The sequence below is a fragment of the Mauremys reevesii genome, linkage group 14, assembly GCF_016161935.1.
Source record: "Mauremys reevesii isolate NIE-2019 linkage group 14, ASM1616193v1, whole genome shotgun sequence".
Taxonomy (NCBI): domain Eukaryota; kingdom Metazoa; phylum Chordata; order Testudines; family Geoemydidae; genus Mauremys; species Mauremys reevesii.
Window position 1 is genome coordinate 5241062 of NC_052636.1, and position 24222 is coordinate 5265283.

At 50.5% G+C, this 24222-nt stretch overlaps 1 pseudogene; it reads right to left on the reverse strand.

Annotated features, from left to right (window-relative positions):
* Positions 1–5231: 5231 nt before the first annotated feature.
* The window catches only part of LOC120381418, a 360540-nt pseudogene continuing 341549 nt past the window's right edge, over positions 5232–24222 (reverse strand).

Below are 24222 nucleotides of genomic sequence, written 5' to 3' on the forward strand. Positions count from 1 at the left end.
CAAGTCCTGCCCCACACACCTGTGTAAGGCTCTGGGAAGGAGTTTGGGTGTGGGAGGAAGAGGGGTTGGGCGCTGGGAGAGTTTGGGTGCAGGGTCTGGGCTCAGAGGGTTGGGGTGCAGGAGTGGGTGTGGGGGGCAGGCTCTTGGAGGGAGTTTGGGTGCAGCTGTGGGGTCTGGGCTGGGGGTTCTGGGTGCAGGAGAGGGTGAGGGGTGCAGTATTTACCTCTGGCATCTCCCAAAAGCAACGTGCACCCACCTCTGGCAGCAGCCCATAAGCGGGAGGGCCTCGGGCGTCTCTGTGCACCGCTGCCCGCAGACTCCACCCTTGCAGCTCCCATTGCCACAGCTGGCAGTTGGGGCGGGGGCAGCATGTGGAGACCCCACCACCACCACAGTTGTTCTTCTCACAGCTGGCTGATGGGGGGCAGCAGGGGAAATTCCCAAATCTGGGGGAATCTCTCTGTGCCCCACTGTTAGTTCTCCATCCTTTCTCCCCCTAACCACGCACACCACTCCCCATTATCAGTGTTTTAAAGTAAACCCTCCCTCCCTCCCTTTATGGGATACAGACTCTCTGTGACAGAGACTGACTGGGGCTCCTCTCTGCATGGCCCCAGTGGGGAAGGAAAGAGACTGGGGGAGGGGGAGAAGATGGGCAGAAGGAGTCTAATGGGGCAAAGCCAGAATAGAGGAGATTTTCTTCCTGTTAAAATGTACTGGAGTCTCATCGCTGAAAAGCCGCATCTTGAGTTAAGTTTGAACCAGCAGCCTTTCAATTACCAGGCAAAGGTGTGAACCACAGAGACTGATAACTGCCTGCTTCCCAAATGTGTTTAAAAAACATCTTCAGGGGTGCAACGGGTTAGTGCAGAGGGGCCATCTGTTGGGGTTATGAGTTCAAGCTTTCTCTCAAGCCCTTGTTTCTCTTACCTGTGTAGTTTGTTTTGCCTAATTCATATACAAAGTGCTATACTAGAAAAAGGAGAGTAAGTTCTAAAATGTAGAGGTGGGTGCATACTTTAGAAACATCGCCCCTATGCTGCCATTAGTTCCATTAGATTGTTTACTGGAAGGGCAAATTGATTTCCTTGCTACTGAGAAAGATGCCAGGACAGGTCTGTGGGCACCAGAGCTCTCTGCTTCTTCCAGCTCCTTCCCTGCTCCAGTCACTGCTGTAGGAGGATCCTATATGCACTGAGCCTAAACATTTTCCTGGGCCTTCTTAGCATAGTTGGCAGCATGTCAGTCTCATACTCAGTAGGTCCTGAGCTCACACCTCAGAAAAGACAATGGTTTTCTGCTCCCTGCTTCAGATTTTCTAAAGGAAATCAGACAAAAGAAGCTATAGGAGAGTGGTTCCTAGACACTCTAACACACACAGATTTTTCTAAGGCATTAACTTTTTTTTCTCTGTGGAGTTTGTATTCTCCATAGAGCAAAATAAAACAAAAACATGCAAGTCTAAGACTAATACAGTATGAAACTCAATACAGATAACATCTCACCCTCAGAGATCTTCCAATAAGCTTCTTTTGCAGACTAGACTTATTTCTTGTCTGGGTCCAATCTTTTCACCTGGTATAGTCCTTGTTCCAGCTCAGGTGGTAGCTAGGGGATTTCTCATGACTGCAGCCACCTTTCTTTCTGTTCCACCCCCTTAAACAGCTTTGGTACAAGGCAGGAATCTTTTGTCTCTCTCCTGGGGAAAAGCCCCAGGTTTAAGATGGATTCCTGTACCAGATGACATGGTCACATGCCCTGTGAGACCCCAAGCCTTCATTGTTCCTGGCCTGACTCACAGATGGTGCAGGACAGAGCCATCTCCAGTCAATTGTCCTGGTTAATGGGAGCCATCAAGAGTCCAAACCACTATTAATGGCCCACACTTTGCATCATTACAACAGGACCTCAGAGTTATAGTTCATATTTCTAGCTTCAGATACAGGAAAGATCGGTTCATACAAATAGGCTGAACACACACAGTAGATAATAAGCTTTGTAATGATACTGCACAAAAGACCTTTTGCATGAAGCATGTTCCAGTTACATTATATTCACACTCATTAGCATATTTTCATAAAATCATCAACATCACAGCAGGGAAATGGTTTTACTGCGGCACCTGGGAGCAGTTGAGTTTCATGTTCAGGCTCTGCTATGAGTTCCTCCAGGTTTCCATAAGCACACAGGGCCCTTAGCGGGTACTCTCGATACAGGAATGGCCCAGATACAATGAAGTGATGGGAATTGCATTTTCCTTTTTAATTTTTGAATTTCCAATGACATTTCTGTTTGTGATTTTGTTTTGCTTCGTATAACTGTGTTTTCTCAGGGACTTGATATTTACCAGGCTAACTAACAGCTAATAACGGGAGACTTCCAAGCAGGGCGTGGGCGAGCAGAAAAGAACTGTAAGAGACGCTGGTTTTCGACCTTGTGTTAGATAAGAATAGAATGCAGATTGTAGCAGAAATTGCTGAGAGAAGTAAGCTATCAGAAAGGAATATGTACAAACAAAATGTAGTTGTTGCTCCTTACTGTATGTCACAAAAGGTATAAATGCTTGCCTTAATTGTTTACCTAACCGAGATCTACCTCGGGAGGGGAAACTCTGCCTGTCTGTACTCTCCCGAATAACTGCAGTTGCTCGAAATAAACAGCATAATATAACAACATTTAACATCCCGGTGGTGGGAAGAACATCTCAACAGCCCAACACTGTGGCATTTGATTTCAAAAAGGAGAACTATACAAAAATGAGGGGGTTAGTTAAACAGAAATTAAAAGGTACAGTGACTAAAGTGAAATTCCTGTAAGCTGCATGGACACTTTAACGACACCATAATAGAGGCCCAACTTAAATGTATACCCCAATTTAAGAAACACAGTAAAAGAACTAAAAAAGAGCCACCGGGGCTTAACAACCATGTAAAAGAAGCAGTGAGAGACAAAAAGACTTCCTTTAAAAAGTGGAAGTCAAATCCTAGAAAGGAGCATAAACATTGCCAAATTGTAGGTGACAAATCTGAGGAACTGTCACAGACTGAAGTGTCACTAGAGGAGGTTTTGGAATTAATTGATAAACTCAACATTAACAAGTCACCAGGACCAGATGGCATTCACCCAAGAGTTCTGAAAGAACTCAAATGTGAAGTTGTGGAACTATTAACTATGGTTTGTAACCTGTCCTTTGAATCGGCTTCGGTACCCAATGACTGGAAGTTAGCTAATGTAACGCCAATATTTTAAAAGGGCTCTAGAGGTGATCCTGGCAATTACAGACCAGTAAGTCTAACATCGGTACCGGGCAAATTAGTTGAAACTATAGTAAAGAATAAAATTGTCAGACACATAGAAGAACATAAATTGTTGGGCAAAAGTCAACACGGTTTCCGTAAAGGGAAATCGTGTCTTACTAATCTATTAGAGTTCTTTGAGGGGGTCAACAAACATGTGGACAAGGGGGATCCAGTGGACATAGTGTACTTAGATTTCTAGAAAGCCTTTGACAAGGTCCCTCACCAAAGGCTCTTACATAAATTAAGTTGTCATGGGATAAAAGGGAAGGTCCTTTCAAGGATTGAGACTGGTTAAAAGACAGCGAACAAAGGGTAGGAATTAATGGTAAATTCTCAGAATGGAGAGGGGTAACTAGTGGTGTTCCCCAAGGGTCAGTCCTAGGACCAATCCTATTCACCTTATTCATAAACGATCTGGAGAAAGGGGTAAACAGTGAGGTGGCAAAGTTTGCAGATGATACTAAACTGCTCGAGATAGTTAAGACCAAAGCAGACTGTGAAGAACTTAAAAAAGAGCTCACAAAACTAAGTGATTGGGCAACAAAATGGCAAATGAAATTTAATGTGGATAAATGTAAAGTAATGCATATTGGAAAAAATAACTCCAATTATACATAAAATATGATGGGGACTAATTTAGTTACAACAATTCAGGAAAAAGATCTTGGAGTCATCGTGGATAGTTCTCTGAAGATGCCCACACAGTGTGCAGAGGCGGTCAAAAAAGCAAACAGGATGTTAGGAATCATTAAAAAGGGGTTAGAGTATAAGACTGACTATATTATTACCGTTATATAACTCCATGGTACGCCCACATCTTGAATACTATGTACAGATGTGGTCTCCTCATCTCAAAAAAGATATACTGGCATTAGAAAAGGTTCAGAGAAGGGCAATTAAAATGATTAGGGGTTTGGAACGGGTCCCATATGAGAGATTAAAGAGGCTAGGGCTTTTCAGCTTGGAAAAGAGGAGACTAAGAGGGAATATGATAGAGGTATATAAAAATCATGAGTGATGTGGAGAAAGTAGATAAGGAAAAGTTATTTACTTACTCCCATAATACAAGAACTAGGGGCCACCAAATGAAATTAATAGGCAGCAGGTTTAACAAATAAAAGGAACTTCTTCTTCACACAGCGCACAGTCAACTTGTGGAACTCCTTGCCTGAAGAGGTTGTGAAGGCTAGGACTATAACAGGGTTTAAAAGAAAACTGGATAAATTCATGGAGGTTAAGTCCATTAATGGCTATTAGCCAGGATGGGTAAGGAATGGTGTCCCTAGCCTCTGTTCGTCAGAGGATGGAGATGGATGGCAGGAGAGAGATCACTTGATCATTATCTGTTAGGTTCACTCCCTGGGCTGCTTCTGCTCTACAACTATAATTGTTTTTTTACACCAAAATCACTAACTCGAGCAGCCAATTCCATATACAGTCCTAGTGGATGTAAGGCACAGGTAACTTTTGCCTCAGGGTAGCTTGTTGGCATCAACCCTCTCTCCCCCACCTGGAGCTGATGAAATTCCTGGCTGGAGGGACACACGCTCCTACAAGTCAAAAGGAAAGGAGCTGATAGAAAAGATCACAGGACTGACCCCAAAGAAGGGTGAGCTGCAAAAGGCAGAAGCAGGCAACTCATCTGGCAGAGCTGAGAGACCACAGTGAAGATGGTGCAAAGATCACTATATTGGAATTACCAAATGTGATATTTTTAAAACAAATCTTTGGGAAGCCCTAATAAAGGCATTTCTTACAGTTCTCTCCCATTTGGATTTTCTGATATCTAATAGGGAATGACATCTGATTGAAGCTTTTCCCAAATGCAGAGCATGTGTAGGGTCTCTCTCCACTGTGGATTCTACGATGTCTGACAAAGTCTGAGTGCTCAATGAAACTTTTCCCGCACTCAGAGCATGTGTAGGGGATCTCTCACGTGTGGATTCTCTGATGTGTGATAAGGTGTGAGCGCAGACTGAAGCTTTTCCCGCACTCAGCGCACGTGTAGAGCTTCTATCCTGTGTGGATTCTCTGATGTCTGATAAGGTGTGAGCCCCGATTGAAGGTTTTCCCGCACTCAGAGCACGAGTAGGGCCTCTCCCCTGTGTGGATTCTCTGATGTGTGATAAGGTTTGAGAGCTGACTGAAGCTTTTCCCGCACTCAGCGCATGTGTAGGGCGTCTCCCCCGTGTGGATTCTCTGATGTGTGATAAGGCTTGAGCGCCGACTGAAGCTTTTCCCGCACTCAGAGCATGTGTAGGGCTTCTCTCCTGTGTGGATTATCTGATGTGTGATAAGGTGTGAGCGCTGACTGAAGCTTTTCCCGCACTCAGAGCACGTGTAGTTTGTCTCTTCCAAGTTGATTCTCCCATGTGTAATAAGGTCTGAGAGGCTACTGAAGTTCTCCTCTGGCCTCTGCTGAGTCTCAGAGGCTTTTACTTTTTCTCGGAGTGCATGACTCCTGGAAACATTCCCTTTGGGTCTTCCAGATAATGTCCCATGTGGTTCTCCTTGCTCAGCATCTTCCTGCTGGGGTTTCTGCTCCTCATTCTTACGCACCATCCTATCACCTGCTGGGAGACAGAGAGAATCCAGACATAGGTCACTCCCTGTGCCTGAGAAAGGAAATCTCAGAGACAGGAATTTTAAAAGGATGAACAAACCAAAATATGTGCAGGAGAGATCAAACCTATCAGGAGCTGATTTTCCCCAGAGGAGAGAGGAAGGGATCAGTTTTGGTCTGCATTTCACCAGAACATGCAGGGGGGAAAGTGGGATCAGGTAGGGATCTGCTGCCAGTTGTTAGTCAGGATAGGTGGGAAGCCATGAGTGACATCTACCTAATTATTCCACATCTGCAGGGAACAATCCTGAACTTGGAGAGCTCACAAGGTCTTTGTAGGGCATCCCGAATGTTTCATGTATTCACGGACAGTTTTGACTTGCTTTAACCAAGTCCTCACCTGTGCAGGCAGCTCTTGGAAGCACTTCTTTCTCAGAACCCTGGAGGTCCAGGACCCACGGCTCTTCCCCTCGTTCCAGCTGTGAGACCACATCAGGTTTGGAATTTAGAAACCCTATGCCAGGCAAAGAAAACAAGGGAGGTCAGTGGAATTTGTGGGATACTTGTCACAAAGAATATTCCATGGTTTTAAGCTCAGATCATTTTTAAGCAGTAACATCCCAAGACCAGCTTCCTTGGCTCCAAGTGGCACGAGAGTTATTATTATTATTAATCATACGCATTACCTTAGTGCCTAAGGACCAACTAACAGTGTGTCTCCATTGTGCTAGGCACAGTACAAATAGTAGAATAGTAGATGGCCAGTGCTCTGAAGAATTTACAGTCTAAATAGACAAGACAGACACAGCATGGGGGAAAGGGTAGACCCCTGTTAGAATGGCGATATTCAGGCCTGCCTGCAAAGCCTATATTTTCAGAACTTAGGTGTATTTTTATCACTTAGCTAGTTACAGGAGTATGAAAACAAAGAATCAAAATCACAGTCTGCCTGTGTCTGGGCCTTCTCTCACTAGGACAGCCTGAGGCCTTGTTCTTAGGCTAAGGCCTTTGGCTAAGCAGCAGGGGCAGCCATAAGCTGGGAAGCGAAGGGTCACATCCTCACATCCCAAACCAGTCACACTGAAATAAGGTGCTATTGGGCTGTTAGGAAGACAGTCCTGTCTGGATCTTAAGATGGTTAAAGAAACCTTAACTTGATAGCATTCTGTCTGGCAAGAAATCACTTATCAATGGTTGTGGTTGTGAAACCCTCATTTCTGTATTGTTCTATCTTTATGGCCACCACTTTTACATTGTTAATCAGTCTGGTTCTCTAATTGTTTCTCTCTCCTGTATAATTAATGTTGCCAGGTGTAAGTTAATTAGGGTAGTGGTTTATAATTGGTTAGAGCAGGAGTAGGCAACCTATGTCGGCACACGAGCTGATTTTCAGTGGCACTCACACTGACCATGTCCTGGCCACCGGTCCAGAAGGCTCTGCATTTTAATTTAATTTTAAATGAAGCTTCTTAAACATTTTAAAAACCTTACTGACTTTACATACAATAGTTTAATTATGTATTATAGACTTATAGAAAGAGACTTTCTAAAAACGTTAAAATGTATTATTGGCACATGAAATCTTAAATTAGAGTGAATAAATGAAGACTCAGCACACCACTTCTGAAAGGTGGCCGACGCCTGGGTTAGAGAATTATGTCACAATATGTTAGAATTGGTTAGTTAAATTTCAGCACAATTACTGGTTAAGGTATAGCTGAGAATATTACTCTATAAATGGGGTCAAACAGGAGGGGGGGAAGGAAATTGGAATAATAGAATATCAGGGTTGGAAGGGACCTCAGGAGGTATCTAGTCCCACCCCTGCTCAAAGCAGGATCAATCCCCAACTAAATCATCCCAGCCAAGGCTTTGTCAAGCCTGATCTTAAAAACCTCTAAGGAAGGAAATTCTACCACCTCCGTGGGGAACCCATCCCAGGGCTTCACCACCCTCCTAGTGAAATAGTGTTTCCTAATATCCAACCTAAACCTCCCCCATTGCAACTTGAAATCATTACTCTTTGTTCTGTCATCTGCTACCACTGAGAACAGTCTAGGCCTGGTCTACACTGGGGGGGGGGGTTCGATCTAAGGTACGCAACTTCAGCTACGCGAATAGCGTAGCTGAAGTCGAATACCTTAGTTCGAATTACTTACCCGTCCTCACGCCGCGGGATCGACGTCCGCGGCTCCCCCGTCGACTCCGCCACCGCCGTTCACGGTGGTGGAGTTCCGGAGTCGACAGGAGCGCGTTCGGAGTTCAATACATCACGTCTAGATGAGACGCGATATATCGAACTCCGAGAAATCGATTGCTACCCGCCGATCCGGCGGGTAGTGAAGACGTACCTCTAGATCCATCCTCTTTGTAACCCCCTTTCAGGTAGTTGAAAGCAGCTATCAAATCCCCCCTCATTCTTCTCTTCTGTAGACTAAACAATCCCAGTTCCCTCAGCCTCTCCTCAGAAGTCATGTGTTCCAGTCCCCTAACCATTTTTGTTGCCCCCCGCTGGATGCTTTCCAATTTTTCCACATCCTTCTTATAGTGTTGGGCCCAAAACTGGACACAGTGCTCCAGATGAGGCCCCATGAATGTTGAATGTTGGTTAGGGGGAGAACGGGAACAGGGACACAGGCCAGGCTCTGCGGCATCAGAGCTGGGAAGGGAACAGACTATATCGGCGTATAGAGATAAGCCCGACTGGTGTGAAGGGCTTCGGAATATGTAATCTTATAGGTGTAAAAATTGTACAGACTATACCACCCTGTGACATCATCAACGAAGTGCCCATTTGTGCCTGGGTAGGGGCCCTGTTCTGGGCGGGAGGATGCAGCAAGGACTCAGGATCGGTGGCCGGGGTCGCTGTGCATAGGAGATGGGGAGGTTATGTGAGGAGGGGGGTAATGAGTGGGAGAGGGAGTTCAAGAGTTAAAAGAATAATATTTGGGGAAAAAATGTATAATAAAGTGAAACTGAACAGAAATAAAACTGGAGTGGAGGCTCTAAAGCAACAAGGCTTCGGTAGGGATTTGGGGTTAAAGGTCTGGGATCCCCCACAGCTCCAGATCCCCAAACCTCTCCTCCCTCCCACTGACCCACCCACCCCACTTCCTGGGTGCCCTTCCTCCACACTCCCCTCCCCTTCTTCCCATTACTCTCAGCCAGCACCACCTCCCGGCACCTTGAGAACATCTTGTATTTTCTCCTCGTCTCTCACAGCCTCCTACCTCCCTGCTGCTTCTTAGCTCTAACCCTGCACACACCCGCCCCATGTCCTGGCATATCTACTACCCCCCGTCTCCGTCCCTCCCACGGCTCGCTTATCCCTTCACCCATGGGATCCTGAACGGCAACATTACACGCTCTCCTAAAAGAGCTCATCTGACTGTCACACAAGCCAGGCATGAGTCACACACCTATTTACTCAATTTAGAATTCTACAGGCAGCATATTTTCCTCTTAAAATGAGGAAAAGGCATGAAAGCTACAGTGATTAATGTAGTTATGAATGTATTCAATAAGGATACATTCAATGCAATTTTAAAATGACTGACAGCACCAAAAAGGCACATGTCCAAAAATGGTACTAGTGGGTGGGAGATAAGGCAAAAAAAGGGGGGGCAAGGAAACTTGTCAAAACTTGTATGACGAATAAAGGTATAAAGTTATTACTACTCAGGTTCTTCAGAGACCCCACAGCTTCTAATAACCCAGGGGACAGGACTGCTTACCCAGCGAGGTCACCGTCTCATAGTTCTCCTGCATGACATCCCTGTAGAGGGCTCTCTGAACAGAGTCCAGTAGTGCCCATTCCCCCTTGGTGAAATACACAGCCACCTCCTCGAAGGTCACCGGCCCCTGAAAGAGCAAGAGTCCAACACTCAGTACCTGCTGCCCCACTCACAACCCCACTACTCACGGAACAGCAGCACCAGGTAAATGGAAGCTCTGGGAGGCACATGTTAACAGAGTCCCACCCCACCTTGCCTAGAACAGACAGGCGGCATCAGAGGGTAGAAAGAGAGAAACTTTGTGTCTCCCAGCTGACAGACAGAGGCAGGGTCTTCACATTTAGAAGATTTGATTTTCAGTGGCACTCACAATGCCCGGGTCCTGGCCACCAGTCCGGGGGGCTCTGCATTTTAATTTAATTTTAAATGAAGTTTCTTAAACATTTTAAAAGCCTTATTTACTTTACATATAACAATAGTTTAGTTATATATTATAGACAGAGAAAGATCTTCTAAAAATGTTAAAATGTATTACTGGCACTCAAAACCTTAAATTAGAGTGAATAAATGAAGACTTCTGAAAGGTTGCTCACCCCTGAGTTAGAAGGTCAGAATTGTAGAAAATTGGTAAGGGAAGTGTGACGTTAGTGATATAAATTGGGACCATATAGAACATGGGTTGCAACCAAGGTCCTGTAGTGGCACCAAATCTGATGTAAAGGGGGTCAATATGAGGTGTCTAAGACCAGGTTATGGGTTGCTGGTTATGATTATGCTGTCTGTATGTATGTATCATTTTGTAGTTGAAGTTATGAATATTAGCTCTATACTATCTGTATTTCAAGATGGTGCTGTGCTTCTGGGAGACATCGCAGACAAGTTGGTGTTAGCTCTGCCTAGCCTGCTTGATGGCCCATTAAGGACCATCAGCTACACAACTGACCCATGGAGAGAAAGCAGACACGCCTTGTGACTCAGCAAAGTATGCAGGACTGGCCCATGTGACTCCAGACTCCATTTCGCTGTAATTTTCCACAGTAAGGACAAAGAGGTTCTTACACCTGGAAAAGCCTATATAAGGCTGATGCCTCATCTCCATCTTGTCTTCAATCCTGCTTCTACCTCTGGAGGACTTTGCTACATGCTGAAGCTCTACACAAGGGACTGACTGACCCATCCCAGCGGGGGATGTTCTCCAGAGACTTGATTTGAACCTGCAGTTTATGCCATCACTGCTACAAGCCTGAAATAAGAACTTTGCCATTACTGTATGTAATTGATTCCATTTAACCAATTCTAGCTCTCATCTCTACCTTTTTCCTTTTATGAATAAACCTTTAGATTTTAAAGGATTGGCAACAGCGTGATTTGTGGGTAAGATCTGATGTGTATATTGACCTGCGTCTGGGGCTTGATTCTTTGGAATCGAGAGAACCTTTTTCTTTTATTGGGGTGTTGGTTTTCATAACCATTCCTCCCCAGGACGGGTGGCACTGGTGGTGATACTGGGAGACTGGAGTGTCTAAGGAAATTGCTCGTGTGACTTGTGGTTAGCCAATGGGGTGAAACCGAAGTCCTTTTGTCTGGCTGGTTTGGTTTGCCTTAGAGGTGGAAAACCCCAGCCTAGGGCTGTGACTGCACTGTCTGAGCAAGTGATCCTGAATTGGCACTCTCAGTTGGGTCCCGCCAGAACCGCCTCGTCACAGGAAGCTATCAGAAATCAATGACCAATCAATGAAAATAAGAAGGAAGTTTTGAAAAGTATATTAATCCTAACAATGGTAGTGATAAATTACTAGACGGAAATGGCAGAATTATCAAAAATCATGCAGAAGAGGTAAAAGTGTTCAATAAGTGTTCTCTCCTGGATTTGGAGAAAAACAGATGCTGTACTTGTATCAGAAGATGTTGACGACGACACTCCTTCCATTCCAACAAGAACTCACAAGGACATTAAACAGCAGCTATTACAGTTAGACATGTTTAAATAAGCAGGTCCAGATAACTTGTATCCAAGAGTTTTTAAAGACCTGGTGGAGGAGCGTGGTGGACTATTAATGTTGATTGTAATTAGGACTTGGAACACTGGGGAAATTCCAGAAGACTGGAATTAAGCTAATGCTGTGCCAATACTAAAAAGTGTAAAAGAGATGACCCAGCTAATTACAAGAGAGTCAGTCTGATATCAATACTGAGCAAAATAATGGAGCAGTCGATACTGGATTTCGTTAATAAAGAATTAAGGAAGGTAATATAATTAGTACCTATTAACAAAGGTTTAGAGAAAATAGATCCTATCAAACTATCTGGATATCCTTATTAGATGAGATCAAAAGTTTGGTTGCAGCTAATATTATTGATGTAATATATCTAGACTTCTGTAAGGCATATGACTTGATTCAGCACAATATTTTGACTAAAAACTAGAATGATACAAAATAAACACGGCATACATTAAATAGATTAAAAACTGGGATTGTAAATGGGGAACCATGATCAGGTGGATTTATTTCTAGCGGGTCCCCACAAGGATTGCTTTTTGCCCGTGTGCTATTTAACATTCTTATCAATGACCTAGAACAGAATATAAAATCATCACAGATGAAGTTTGCAGTACCACAAAGATTGCGGGTGGTGGTAACTAATGAAGTGGCAGTAGATTTAGGCTCCAGCACTGGGAGTCTGGGAAGTTGTCCCAGCCCTGGCTGGAGGGTTATTTCCTGTTCCACAAAGAGGAGAAGTTCCATTCCCAAATCCCTTGAAATTAGGCCCTATCTGACACTACACCCCCATATTCATCACAGTGGTATGGTTATAATATGATTAGGACATAATTATGATGCATTTTGTGCAAGATGCGTCATGTGCTGAATATGATTATCCTATTTGTGTGCATGGATCATGTTTGTATTTGAAGTTATGGATATTGACTCTGTATCGGTATTTCAAATGTGCTTACTCTGGGTATCACCCACAACGAGCCTTTCAGGTACAACAATGAAGAAGTCAGACAGAGCTGATGGCTCATCAACAAAGACAATGGACCGTGGAAGAGCTTAGCCTTCCTGTGAATGTTTCAGCCAGCCTATGAGTCATGGCTACTATGACTCAGCAGGACATGCTAGGACATGTGACTAGACCACATGACAACGAACTCCATTTTGGTACCTGTATTTTTCCACAAACTGGACTGGGAACTGAGTTTGGAATAAATGGTTCCTGCCATATGGAAAAGCTACATAAGGTGGGGTGTGACATCATCTCTTGGCCTCATTCCCCGCACAAGCGAACTCCTGGAAACACTTGAGGAACAAAGACTGAACTGGGGGAACTGCTGGTCCCAGGGTAAAGGGATTTCTAGCTTGTGTATGGAAACTTGGGGGACTGCTTGTACCATCAGTCAGGGTGAGAAATTGCTAATTCAAATTCTATCCATCTAGTATGTTAACCAAAAACTCAAACTAAGGCTATCTGCTAAGTAATCTGCTTTGATCTGTTTCCTATCACTTAGAATTGTTGGGATACGTTAGGGTTCAGTAAAACAGCTGGGAAGCTGCTAATGTGCTGACATGCATTGGAGACAAAGGCATAAGCAGGCAGTAATTCTTTGCTTAACAAATAAGTTGCCATATTTTTCCTCTCTCTGTTGCTTGTAAGAATTGACATTGATACAGCTGCATGAGAAATACAGTTGCTGGAATTAATGTCCTTTATGTGAAAGAAAGTAAAAGAAATGTTACCTCCCCCTCCCTTCCTTTCCCAGCTACATAAACAAGCCCTGGCTTATGGCCCCTTCCTCCCTCCCCGAGAACTGCTCATTGACCCTTCCTCCATACCCTGAGAACTCCTGTTTAGGGAAATTTGTGGCAACACGTTATTGCAAAGAACGGTATTTTCAAGGTAAAAATGCCTCTATGATATGTGTAATACTGTGATAGTGGATAGGGGTGGGTATACTAATTGTATGAGTGTTTCTACTACTTAATAAGGGATTTTGGGGTGTTGTAACGGATGTAGGTGTTTACATACAAACTCAGATAAAAGGCATGTGATGTAACTAATCCAGTGCTTACTCGATAGTTGGGTCAAGGGGAACAAGTAACGCAATAAAGAAGCCTGTATTCATATCCGCCTCTGGATCAACCGGCTCCTTTTTTGTTCTAACAATAATTACTTCAAATCTACCTTTCTGCCATTAATAAACTTGTTTTATGCTTTATCTTAATCAGTGCATTTTGAGTGAAGTGTTTGGGGAAAAGCTGAGCTTGGTTAGCACAGGCTCGCTGTGCACATCTTTCCCATATCGAGGGGAAGGCGAACTATATTAATGAGCTTACATTATACAGATCCCTGTGCACTATAAGATGGTATAATTCTGAATTTATACTATAGCAGGTGTGCAAGGTTGGGGAGCTGGGAAATTGGCTGTTGTCTCTATCTGTCCTTGAGCGGCTCAGGTAAAGCACTCAGGTAGCTTAGTTGGCTGCATGGCGCCACCTGCTGTCGTGTTGGGTGATGACAGGCCCTGGAGAGGCTGGCTGAATCTCCAGCAAAGCCATGTGAGAAGGGCCAGCCCAGCTTGAGGGTTAGAGGGCACAGCGGTTCCCAGAAGCTCCCCAGACTGCACCCCGGGGTGACAACCCATCACACCCTAGAGTACACAAATCTCAGCAGGTTTGTCACATCCTGTCCCCTCCCTTTCTCCACCCGAGATATTTCCTTCCTCCCACCACCTCCAGCAGCTCCTACCCTCCTATGCACATACTGCTCCTCTCCCTCCAAGCAGAACCCACCACCAGCTCCCTGAGAATCCCTTACCTGAGCCAGCTCCATTGCAGCCATTTCCTTCCCCCTGGGAGGACGGGATGATCTGGAGCAAAACGTGGACGTTAATCTGTAGCCTGCCAGGACGAGAAGGGCAATGTGAGACAATGCAGAGGGGGCTTTTGTCCATTCCACATGCTGATTCCCCCCTAATTTTTCCCTTTTAATGGACACTCTAGGTTCTGCCACACTGTGAAGCACAGAGTGACCTTATTCCAGTACAGGCCTAGCCCCCTCCCACCAGGGTGTAACCCTCTGAGACACAGTGAAACCCTCCCAGTAACATCCTCTGTTATACTTACCAAGTTTGCAGACAATACCAAGCTGGGAGGCTTGCAAGTGCTTTAGAGGATAGGCCAGGAGGGAGAGCTCAGTGGTTTAAGCATCGGCCTGCTAAACCCAAGGCTGTAAGATCAATCCTTGAGGGGCCATTGAGGGATTTGGGGCAAAAATCTGTCTGGGGATTTGTCCTGCTTTGAGCAGGGGATTGGACTAGATACCTCCTATGGTCCCTTCCAACCCTGATATTCTATGATTAAAATTGAAAATGATCTGGAGAAAAGGCCTGAAGTAAATAGGATGAAATTCAATTAGGACAAATGCAAAGTGCTTCATTTAGGAAGGAACAATCAGGTGCACACGTACAAAATGGGAAATTCCTGCCCAGGAAGGAGCACTGCGGAAAGGGAGCTGGGGCCAGAGTGGATCACAAGCTAAGTATAAGTCAAAAGGGCAAACATCATTCTGGGATGTATTTGAGGGAGTACTGTAAGCAAGACACAAGCAGTAATTCTTCCACTCCACTCTGTGCGGATTAGGCCACAACTGGAGTACTGTGTCCATTTGTGGGTGCCACATATGAGGAAAGATGTGGACAAATTGGAGAAAGTCCAGAGAAGAGCAACAAAAATGATTTAAGGTCCAGAAAACATGACCTATGAGGGAAGATTGAAAAAATTGGGTTTGTTTAGTCTGGAGTAGCGGGGACATGATAATAGTTTTCAAGTACATAAAAGGTTGTTACAGGGATGTGGAAGAAAAAATGTTCTTAACCTCTGAGGATAGGACAAGAAGTAATGGCCTTAAATTGCAGCAAGGGCAATTTAGGATGGAGATTAGGAAAAAACTTCCTAACTGTCAGAGTGGTTAAACTCCAGAACAAATAGCGTAGGGAAGTTGTGGAATCTCCATCATTGGGGATTTTTAAGAGGAGGCTGGACAAACACCTCAGGGATGGTCTAGATAATACTTAGTCCTGCCTTGAGTGCAGGGGACTGGCCTAGATGACCTTCCAAAGTCCCTTCCAGTTCTATGATTTTATGAAAAAAGGCCAGAGAAGAGCAGAATCAAAGGAGTCACTCTGGGGATTCTCTCTGTCACTGTCCCCAAGGCAGCTCTCTCAGGTTAACTAAATTGTTTGATACTTTAGCCTTTGTAGAGTCTCTCCTGGCAGTGCCCCCTTCTTGGGCTGGGCCTAGTTTTAGCTTTTGACAAGCGTGACCCTGGGGGCTCTGAGACTGGGCCTTCTTGCCTCAGCACATCTTGTTCCTTTCTGTGGCTCCCCAGTGAGTCCCAATGAGTAGATACTCCTCATACAGACTGTGAACATAAGAAGGGCCCACTGCATCAGAGCAATGGTCCATCTAGCTCAGTGGCCAATGCCAGGTGCTTCAGAGGGAAAGAACAGAACAGGTAACCATCAAATGATCCATCCCCTGTCACCCATTCCCAGCTTCTGGAAACAGAGGCTAGAGACACCATCCCCGCCCAGCCTGCCTGTGACACTGGCAGACGAGGTGTTAGCTCTTACACAAGCCTTTATGTCTTAATTGAACATGGACAAACACACAGTGGAATCAGTCTGACTCACCTGTGTTAGTATTGTCAAAACAGGTATTAGGACTATAAGAACATGTTTAGACTTCATTAAATGCTTGATAGTTTCTGCCTGGGTTAATATCTGACTAGTTGCATTGTGAGCCTCTGTGGCTCTGTAAATCACCAGACAGGAGAGAGACTTTACCTAGGTGAAGTGCTGATTGACAACCGAATGCATTACACCCTGCCTGGCAGGAAAGGTCCATCCACACCAGAGAGACTATTATGGGACCTTAAAGACGACACAACACTGTTGTTGTGCTCTTGACTTCCCATTAGCTGAGCTGGCATCTCAGAGCACGTGGCAGGAAGGGGATGAAAAACCCCCATACAGAAGGAACTGATCTGTATGCTGCTTGGACTCGGGCGGGGAGTTTTACGCATCAGCAAGAGATCCCCAGCTGCCTAGCCGGGTTAGTCCTAAAGAAGATATAGAACTTGCTTATTACAGAAGCTTCTATTACCTTTTGAAATCTAAGACTGCAACTCGTCTGCATCTATAGGATTACCTGCTTTAACTTTGTAAACAACTCTCCTTTCCTTTTAAATAAGTCTTAATACAGGTTATGACAGGACTGGCTACAAGTGTTGTCTTTGTTGGGAGATCTAAGATTCAATTGACCTAAGGAAGTGACTGGTCCTTTGGGACTTGCAGTAACCTGAACATTGCTGTGACTCGTGGGGTAAGGCAGTGGTTCCCACGGGTCTGGGGTTGGGTAACCAGGGCTGGAGTGCAGGAGGGGTGTGGGATGCGGCAGGGGGCTCAGGGCAGGGAGCTGAGGTGCAGGAGGGTGTGGGATGCGGCAGGGGCTCAGGGCAGGAGCTGGGGTGCAGGACGGGTGTGGGATGCGGCAGGGGCTCAGGAAGGGGTTGGGGTGCAGGAAGGGGTGGGATGAGGCAGGGGCTCAGGGCAGGGAGCTGGAGTGCAGGAGGGGTGTGGGATGCGGCAGGGGGCTCAGGGCAGGGAGCTGGAGTGCAGGAGGGGTGTGGGATGCGGCAGGGGCTCAGGGCAGGAGCTGAGGTGCAGGAGGGGTGTGGGATGCGGCAGGGGCTCAGGGCAGGAGCTGGGGTGCGGGTGGGGTGTGGGATGCGGCAGGGGGCTCTGGGACGGGGGTTGGGGTGCAGGAGGGGTGTGGGATGCGGCAGGGGCTCAGGAAGGGAGCTGGGGTGCAGGAGGGCTGTGGGATGTGGTAGGGAGCTCAGGGCAGGGAGCTGGGGTGCAGGAGGGGTGTGGGATACAGCAGGGGGCTCAGGGCAGGGAGCTGGGGTGCAGGAGGGGTGTGAGATGCGGCAGCGGGCTCAGGGCAGGGGGTTGGGGTGCAGGGGTGTGGGATGCGGCAGGGAGCTCAGGGCAGGGAGCTGGGGTGCAGGAGGGTGTGGGATGCAGCAGGGGGCTCTGGGAAGGGGGTTGGGGGGCAGGAGGGGTGTGGGATGGGGCAGGGGGCTCAGGCAGGGGTTGGGGTGCAGGAGGGTGTGGGATGCGGCAGGGGGCTCAGGTAAGGAGGTTGGGGTGCAGGAGGGGTGTGGGATGAGGCAGGGGCTCAGGGCAGGAGCTGGGGTGCAGGAGGGTGTGGGATGCGGCAGGGGGCTCAGGGCAGGGGTTGGGGTGCAGGGGTGTGGGATGCGGCAGGGGCTCAGGGCTGGGGGTGGGGGTGCTGGAGGGGTGTGGGATGCAGCAGGGGGCTCCGGGAAGGGGTTTGGGGTGCAGGAGGGGTGTGGGATGTGGCAGGGGCTCAGGGCAGGGGTTGGGGTGCAGGAGGGTGTTGCATGAGGCAGGGGCTCAGGGAAGGGAGCTGGGGTGCAGGAGGGTGTGGGATGTGACAGGGGGCTGAGGGAAGGGGGTTGGGGTGTGGGATGCGGCAGGGGGCTCAGGGCAGGGGGTTGGGGTGCAGGAGGGGTGTGGGATGAGGCAGGAGGCTCAGGTAAGGAGGTTGGGGTGCAGGAGGTGTGGGATGCGGCAGGGGCTCAGGGCAGGGGTTGGGGTGCAGGAGGGGTGGGATGCGGCAGGGGGCTCAGGGAAGGGGTTGGGGTGCAGGAGGGTGTGGGATGCGGCAGGGGCTCAGGGCAGGAGCTGGGGTGCAGGAGGGGGTGGGATGCGGCAGGGGCTCAGGGAAGGGGTTGGGGTGCAGGAGGGTGGGATGAGGCAGGGGCTCAGGGCAGGGAGTTGGGGTGCAGGAAGGGTGTGGGATGCGGCAGGGGGCTCAGGGCAGGGAGTTGGGGTGTGGGATGTGGCAGGGAGCTCAGGGCAGGGGGTTGGGGTGCAGGAAGGGTGTGGGATGTGCCAGGGGGCTCAGGAAGGGGTTGGGGTGCAGGAGGGTGGGATGCGGCAGGGGCTCAGGGCAGGGGTTGGGGTGCAGGGGTGTGGGATGCGGCAGGAGCTCAGGCTGCCACCCATCTCCAGCACAGCAGCGCCGCGCCCCAGGACCCGCCTTGTCTCCTCAGACAGAGGTGAGTGACGGAGGGTGCACAAGGGGGCCGGTTCAGGAGGGATAACAAAACACAGCCTCTGGGGTCACCCCTCAGGAAGTGACGGTGACAGGCCTTGTGGTGGCAGTAAAGGGGGAGGGGAGGGAGTGGGAGCAGCACCCTCAAAGGCAATGCTGGAGACCCAGTGAACTCTGAAGGGGACTGAGAGTCTCCCAGGGCCCCACAGCCTGATGGGATCTGTCCAAAGTCCCCCCCACTTCTTTTCTTTCATTCCTTTATGTCCCCAACGTGGTGCCTGTGGATGCCACAGCGCCCGCCAGGGCGTCTAAGAGCACCTGCGTACTGGCCGGTGAACAGAAATTCAGCGGCATTTTGCTGGCAACGCCTCTGGGTGTGTGTCATGGGTCAGGAGAAGTCAGTGTCCAGCCCTGTGGGGCTGTGCTCCTGGCTCATACCTCCAGCACTCACTGCTGCCCTCCTTCCCAGCTGCACTGTTCAGCCAGCCCCAGGCCTCTGTGAGGTCACTGCCCCCCCTCCCCACCCCAAACCTTCAAACTGGGACATGGTGCACCAGTGCCAATCAGAGCGCACTAGTGTAAATTCTGTCTGTACTAAGGGTTTGCACCAGTGCCTAAAACACCAGGGTGGCAGAGACCTTCAGTGCCCAAAACAGCAGTACGGTGGCACTAGAACTGGGCTCTATTTCTAGCTCGGTCACAGACAGCCTGGGTGACCTTGGACGCATCAGTGTTTCTCCTCCCAACTTTAGTTTCTTTACCCAGCTGCCCACTCACTGGGGTCTCCTCTCTCTCCAGAGCTGCTCACCACTACAGTCTGTGTGGGTGTCCCCAGAGCTAAGGCAGTTGAGCTCGGGAATAGTCTTACAAGGGGGGCTGGGGAGTCTCTTTCCCTGGAAATTTTTAACAACGAGTAGGACAAAGCTCTGTCAGAGACAATCTACATATACTTGGTCCTGCCTTGGCAGAGAGAGCTGGACTTGATGACATCTTGAGGTCCTATCTAGCCCTACATGTCTAGGATGTGATAAAATATATATACATATAAAAACACAACATACAGAGTAAAACCCACCACAACATAATGTCAGGTAATTCAGGGGGAAATAAAACACAACCTACACTCCACAGCATAAAATGACAATACAAAGGAAAGAAAGCAACACGATGCAAACAACGACATCCTAGGACAAAAGCACACAATGGAAAATAGCTCAACTCAATCCAACACAGCACAGGCACCAAACAAGCGGAGGCAAAACAATGAACCATAAAACTGCTACACAACATGGTGCGATCACAGTTCCAAATGGCACCATGCAAATCAGCTCAGCGTAGAACAGGACACAGCACAAAAGAGAATTATTTCAGTGTAGGCCTGAAAGGGATCTTGAGAGGGCATCTACTCCAGCCCCCTGTGCTGAGGCAGGACCAAGTATCCCTAGACATTCCCAGACTGGTGTATCTCTAACCTGGTCTTAAAAACCTCCAATGAAGGAAATTCCACAGCCTCCCTTGGAAGCCAATGCAAGGCAAGCACAGGCCAAAACAACGCTGTACACACACACGCTGGGCTTGGGGTTAAGGGGAGAGGCAAGAACTCAAACAATCTGGGTTCAGTTTCCAGTTTTGCCCCAAATTCTCCATGCAAACTTGTTCGACACCGGCGGCTGGCCCGTGCCCACTGACTTGGGCTCACACGGCTCAGGCTGTGGGGCTGTTTAATTGTGGTGTCCATGTTCCGGCTGGGGCTGCAGCCCAAGGTCTGGCACCCTCCCACCTCGCAGGGTCCTACAGCCTGGCCCCAGCATGAGCCCAGACACCTACACTGCAATTAAACAGCCCCTTCGCCTGAGCCCTGTGAGCCTGAGTCACCTGCCATGGGCCAGCTGGGGGTTTTAATGGCAGGGTAGAGATACCCTTGGTGTCTGTTCAGCACCTGTCACAATGGGGACCCTGATCTTGGTCAGTGTCTGTGCAGAGTCCTGCGCAACAGGGGCCTGACCTCAGTCGGTGTCTCTGCAACTCCCGGCATTACAGGATCCCTAATTTTGTTTGGGGTCGCTGCAGCAACTGGCAAAATGTGGGAGCAGGATCTGTCAGGGTCTGTGCAGCGCCCAGTACAGTGGTGCGACGTGATCTGGGTCGGGGTCAGTGCAGTGCCAGACCCAACGGGGACACAGATCTCAGTCGAGGTCTCTGAAGTGCCCAGCACAATGGAGGCAGCGGTTTGGGTCACAGTCATGCGCTGCCTGGCACAAGGGGGGCCGTGATCTCGGTCCAGGTCTCAGTTTTACCTGGCACAACAGTGGGGTCTGATCTCAGTTGGGGTCTCTGCAGCACCTGACAGAACAGGGCCACGCTCAGTACGATAAAAGCCCTGATCTCAGTCACACACCTGGGGGGAAAGGGGCGAATCTCCCCGGATTTTACAGCCCGGGTGAGACACTGAGCGAGAAAAGGGGCAGAACTGGAGAGAATTTGTATCGGGGGCGAGAGGCAAGTGGCACAAACAGGGACAGGATCCAATTAACCCCCCTCCCCCCTTCACCCGCCCGCCACTTCCCGGAATTTCCTGGCTGCACAGAGACAGTTCAACCCCCGCGTCCCACTGACCTTCCCTACAACTCCGGCGTCTCCCCCCCCGACACCCCCTCCCCCCAGGGACTCCCCGCCAGCAGAGTCACGTGCCCGCCCCCCAGCGCCCCCCCCCGGGGTCTCTCACTCCCCGGGGGCTCCGGGCGGGGCTGGGGCGGGCAGAGCCCGGGCTGCCCGGGGGCGGGGCCCAGCTGGAGAAAGCTCCGCCCCGGCCGGGCCCCGCACAGACCCCGGGGAGCAGCAGCGGCTCAGCCCGGGCCCGGCTCACGCGGAGGCGGCAGCAGCAGCAACTTTGTTCTCCCGCCGGCAGCGGGGCTCGCACGGAGCATGCGCAGTAACAGCTGCTGGAACCCTCCTTCCCCGTTGCAGCCTCTCCCGATGCCAGCGCGGGGAGGGCGGGGAGGAGCCCCGGGGATTTACGGTTCCCCCTCACACGGCTGAAGGGCCGGAGGAGAAAGGACGGCAATGGGGAGGGCCCAGGGCGGGGTCTCAGGCCCAGGTGTCTGTTCCCCGCGCCCCGCTCGGCTCTTACCGGTTCTGCCGCGCGCCCGGAGCCTCCCCGCAGCGGCCGGAAGTGACGCACCCGCGGGGGCGGGGAGGAGTCACGTGACAGGTCCAGGGTAAGGACAGAAACAGCCCCCGCTCCGGATTCGCTGCTTGGCCTGCACTGAGCATGCGCAGCCGAGCGGAGCATGCGCAATAACCGCCGCTGCCCGCTCTCTGCCCACACCGCTCCCGGCGCTTCGCTGCCCGCTCCGCTGGGGGGTGAAAAGCCCCGGGGGGCAAATCGCAGCGGGGGGAGGGGCTGCCAGGGGCAGAAATTCACTGGCCGGGGGGGGGTCGAGCTGCTGCAGGGGCGGCGGGGAGGGGCCGGGGAAATGGGGAGCCGCTGCCAGACCCTGTGCGGGACAAACCCCGTTTGGGGAACAGGGGCCCCTCGGGCCGAGCCCCCGCTGCGCGCGCAGATCCGGGGGCCGGGCGGGGGCACCGGCTGTCTCGGTTCTGCCGCGTGTCAGCCCGGGGTTCCCGGGGCTCCAGGCACCGCCCCGCCTGTCTGAGCCCCGACCCCGCAGCGCCGCTCGGTCTGTGCCAGCGCTGCGGGCGGCCCCTGCTCCGGCCGGGAGCCCGAGTGCGGGACACACCGGCCAGACCCCCGCCCCCGGCTCTGCCTCCCGCCCGGGACTGTGGGAAAGTGTCTGTGTCCGTGTGAAACCCCGCAGCCCCTTCCCTGGTGCAGCGCCGAGCTGCCAACCCCAGCCCGCGTGTCCGCACCCCTGCCCCCATCCCCTGCCCCAGCTCAGAGCCTGCCCCCTCACTCAACCTCCCCATAGCCTGCAACCCTCCCGCCCCCAACTCCCAGCCCGCGTGTCCGCACCCCTGCACCCCATCCCTGCCCCAGCTCAGAGCCTGCCCCTCACTCAACCTCCCCATAGCCTGCAACCCTCCCGCCCCAACTCCCCAGCCCGCGTGTCCGCACCCCCTGCACCCCATCCCCTGCCCCAGCTCAGAGCCTGCCCCTCACTCACCCTCCCCATAGCCTGCAACCTCCCGCCCCCAACTCCCCCGAGCCCACGTGTCTGCCCCTGCACCCCCCCCTGCCCCAGCTCAGAGCCTGCCCCCTCACTCAACCTCCCCATAGCCTGCACCCTCCCGCCCCAACTCCCCACCCGAGCCCGCGTGTCCACACCCCCTGCACCCCCATCCCCTGCCCCAGCTCAGAGCCTGCCCCCTCACTCAACCTCCTCATAGCCTGCACCCTCCCGCCCCAACTCCCCGAGCCCGCGTGTCCGCACCCCATCCCCTGCCCCAGCTCAGAGCCTGCCCCTCACTCAACCTCCCCATAGCCTGCACCCTCCCGCCCCAACTCCTCCCAGAGCCCGCGTGTCTGCACCCCCATCCCCTGCCCCAGCTCAGAGCCTGCCCCCTCACTCAACCTCCCCATAGCCTGCAACCCTCCCACCCCAACTCCTCCCCGAGCCCATGTGTCCGCACCCCCTGCACCCCATCCCTGCCCCAGCTCAGAGCCTGCACCCTTCACTCAACCTCCCATAGCCTGCAACCCCGCCTCCAACTCCCCGAGCCCGCGTGTCCGCACCCCTGCACCCCATCCCCTGCCCCAGCTCAGAGCCTGCACCCTCACTCAACCTCCCCATAACCTGCAGCCCTCCCACCCCTAACTCCCTCTCAGAGCCTGCGTGTCTGCACCCCTGCACCGCAATCCCTGCCCCAGCTCAGAGCCTGCACCCCTCCTCAACCTCCCATAGCCTGCAACCCTCCCGCCCCAACTCCCTCCCAGAGCCCGCATGTCCGCACTCACCCTGCACCCCATCCCCTGCCCCAGCTCAGAGCCTCCACCCCTCACTCAACCTCCCCATAGCCTGCAACCCTCCCGCCCCCAACTCCCCGAGCCCATGTGTCTGCACTCCCTGCCCCCATCCCTGCCCCAGCTCAGAGCCTGCACCCCTCACTCAACCTCCCCATAGCCTGCAACTCTCCCGCCCCCCAACTCCCTCCCAGAGCCCGCGTGTCCGCACTGAGCTACTCCCTGTGGATCACCCCACTCAAGGAGCGTTTGTTCTAGGCAGCAAGCCGGCTAGACAGGGAAACATCAGATGCTGCTCCCAATGCTACACTCAGTTTTTCAGAAATTAGTCGACTTCATGGCCAGAAGAGACCATTAGAGCATCTAATCTGACCCCCTGCATATCACAGGCCTCCTGTAGGACACCATAGCTACTTTTGAGGCAAACACATTCCAGAAAGGCATCTAGTCTTCATTAAATGACATCAAGAGATGGAGAATCCACCACTTTCCTTGGTAGCTTGTTCCTGTGGTGAATCATCCTCGCTGTTGAATATTTGTGCCTTTATTGTAATATGAA